The sequence below is a fragment of the Chlorocebus sabaeus genome, chromosome X, assembly GCF_047675955.1.
Source record: "Chlorocebus sabaeus isolate Y175 chromosome X, mChlSab1.0.hap1, whole genome shotgun sequence".
Classification (NCBI taxonomy): domain Eukaryota; kingdom Metazoa; phylum Chordata; class Mammalia; order Primates; family Cercopithecidae; genus Chlorocebus; species Chlorocebus sabaeus.
The window spans coordinates 74,782,516-74,786,350 of NC_132933.1; positions in this window are offsets into that span (position 1 = coordinate 74,782,516).

Consider the following 3,835-nt stretch of genomic DNA (forward strand, 5'->3'; position numbering starts at 1 on the left):
CACAGAATTAGAAAAAACTACTTTAAAGTTCATATGGAACCAAAAAAGAGCCTGCGTTGCCAAGACAATTCTAAGCAAAAAGAATAAAGCTGTAGGCATCACACTACCTGACTTCAAACTATACTATGAGGCTACAGTAACCAAGAGAGTATGGTATTGGTACCAAAATAGATATACAGAACCATGAAACAGAACAGAGGCCTCAGAAATAACATCACACATCTACAACCATCTGACCTTTGACAAACCTGATAAAAACAAGAAATGGGGAAAGGATTCCCTATTCAATAAATGGTGCTGGGAAAACTGGCTAGCCATACATAGAAAGCTGAAACTGGATCCCTTCCTTACACCTTATACAAAAATTAATTCAAGAGAGATTAAAGACTTAAATGTTAGACTTGAAACCATAAAACCCGAGAAGAAAACCTAGGCAATACCATTCAGCACACAGGTGTGGGCAAGGGCTTCATGACTAAAACACCAAAAGCAACGGCAACAAAAGCCAAAATTGACAAATGGGATCTAATTAAACTAAAGAACTTCTGCACAGCAGAAGAAACTACCATCAGAGTGAACAGGCAACCTACAGAATGGAAGAAAATTTTTGTAATCTACTCATCTGATAAACGGCTAATATCCAGTGTCTACAAAGAACTTAAACAAATTTACAAGAAAAAGACAAACAACCCCATCAAATGTAGGCAAAGGATATGAACAGACACTTCTCAAAAGAAGACATCTATGCAGCCAACAGACATATAAAAAAAATGCTCATCATCACTGGTCCTCAGAGAAATGCAAATCAAAACCACAATGAGATACTATCTCACGCCAGTTAGAATGGCAAGCATTAAAAGGTATGGAAACAACAGATCCTGGAGAGGATGTGGAGAAAGAAGAACAGTTTTACACTGTTGGTGAGAGTGTGAGTTAGTTCAACCATTGTGAAAAACAGTGTGGCGATTCCTCAAGGATCTAGAACTAGAAATACCATTAGACCCAGCAATCCCATCACTGGGTATATACCAAAAGGATTATAAATCATGCTACTATAAAGGCATATGCACGTGTATGTTTATTGTGGCACTACTCACAATAGCAAAGACTTGGAACCAATGCAAATGTCCATCAATGATAGACTGGATTAAGAAAATGTGGCACAGGGCAGAGCAAGATGGCCAAATAGGAACAGCTCCAGTCTCCAACTCCCAGCGCGAGCGACACAGAAGACCAGTGATTTCTGCATTTTCAACTGAGGCACTGGGTTCATCTCACTAGGGAGTGCCAGACAATCGGTGCTGGTCAGCTGCTGCAGCCCCACCAGCCAGAGCTGAAGCAGGGGGAGGCATCGCCTCACCTGGGAAGCACAAGGGGAAAGGGAATCCCTTTTCCTAGCCAGGGGAACTGAGACACACAACACCTGGAAAAACGGGTAACTCCCACCCCAATAATGCGCTTTAAGCAAACAGGCACACCAGGAGATTATATCCCACACCTGGCCGGGAGGGTCCCACGTCCACGGAGCCTCCCTCATTGCTAGCACAGCAGTCTGCGATCTAACCGCAAGGCAGCAGCGAGGCTGGGGGAGGGGCGCCCGCCATTGCTGAGGCTTAAGTAGGTAAACAAAGACCCTGGGAAGCTCGAACTAGGTGTAGCTCACAGCAGCTCAAGGAAACCTGCCTCTCTCTGTAGACTTCACCTCTGGGGACAGGGCACAGATAACAACAAAAGCAGCAGAAACCTCTGCAGATGCAAACGAATCTGTCTGACAGCTTTGAAGAGAGCAGTGGATCTCCAAACACGGAGGTTGAGATCTGAGAAGGGACAGACTGCCTGCTCAAGTGGGTCCCTGACCCCTGAGTAGCCTAACTGGGAGACATCCCCCACTAGGAGCAGTCTGACACCCCACACCTCACAGGGTGGAGTACACCCCTGAGAGGAAGCCTCCAAAGCAAGAATCAGACAGGTACACTCGCAATAAAAAATGATAAAGGGGATATTACCACCGACCCCACAGAAATACAAACTACCATAAGAGAATACTATAAACACCTGTATGCAAATAAACTAGAAAATCTAGAAGAAATGGATAATTTCCTGGACACTTACACTCTTCCAAGACTAAACCAGGAAGAAGTTGAATCCCTGAATAGACCAATAGCAGGCTCTGAAATTGAGGCAATAATTAATAGCCTACCAACCAAAAAAAGTCCAGGACCAGATGGATTCCCAGCTGAATTCTACCAGAGGTACAAGGAGGAGCTGGTACCATTCTTTCTGAAACTATTCCAATCAATAGAAAAAGAGGGAATCCTCCCTAACTCATTTGATGAGGCCAACATCATCCTGATACCAAAGCCTGGCACAGACACAACAGAAAAAGAGAATTTTAGACCAATATCCCTGATGAACATCGATGCAAAAATCCTCAATAAAATACTGGCAAACCGGATTCAGCAACACATCAAAAAGCTTATCCACCATGATCAAGTGGGCTTCATCCATGGGATGCAAGGCTGGTTCAACATTTGCAAATCAATAAACGTAATCCAGCATATAAACAGAACCAAAAACAAGAACCACATGATTATCTCAATAGATGCAGAAAAGGCTTTTGACAAAATTCCACAGCCCTTCATGCTAAAAACGCTCAATAAATTCGGTATTGATGGAATGTACCTCAAAATCATAAGAGCTATTTATGACAAACCCACAGCCAATATCATACTGAATGGGCAAAAACTGGAAAAATTCCCTTTGAAAACTGGCACAAGACAGGGATGCCCTCTCTCACCACCCCTATTCAACAGAGTGTTGGAAGTTCTGGCTAGGGCAATCAGGCAAGAGAAAGAAATAAAGGGGATTCAGTTAGGAAAAGAAGAAGTCAAATTGTCCCTGTTTGCAGATGACATGATTGTGTATTTAGAAAACCCCATTGTCTCAGCCCAAAATCTCCTTAAGCTGATAAGCAACTTCAGCAAAGTCTCAGGATATAAAATTAATGTGCAAAAATCACAAGCATTCTTATATACCAGTAACAGACAAACAGAGAGCCAAATCATGAATGAACTTCCATTCACAATTGCTTCAAAGAGAATGAAATACCTAGGAATCCAACTTACAAGGGATGTAAAGGACCTCTTCAAGGAGAACTACAAACCACTGCTCAGTGAAATCAAAGAGGACACAAACAAATGGAAGAACATACCATGCTCATGGATAGGAAGAATCAATATTGTCAAAATGGCCATACTGCCCAAGGTTATTTATAGATTCAATGCCATCCCCATCAAGCTACCAACGAGTTTCTTCACAGAATTGGAAAAAACTACTTTAAAGTTCATATGGAATCAAAAAAGAGCCCGCATCTCCAAGACAATCCTAAGTCAAAAGAACAAAGCTGGAGGCATCACGCTACCTGACTTCAAACTATACTACAAGGCTACAGTAACCAAAACAGCATGGTACTGGTACCAAAACAGAGATATAGACCAATGGAACAGAACAGAGTCCTCAGAAATAATACCACACATCTACAGCCATCTGATCTTTGACAAGCCTGAGAGAAACAAGAAATGGGGAAAGGATTCCCTATTTAATAAATGGTGCTGGGAAAATTGGCTAGCCATAAGTAGAAAGCTGAAACTGGATCCTTTCCTTACTCCTTATACGAAAATTTATTCAAGATGGATTAGAGACTTAAATGTTAGACCTGATACCAGAAAAACCCTAGAGGAAAACCTAGGTAGCACCATTCAGGACATAGGCATGGGCAAAGACTTCATGTCTAAAACACCAAAAGCAATGGCAGCAAAAGCCAAAATTGACAAAT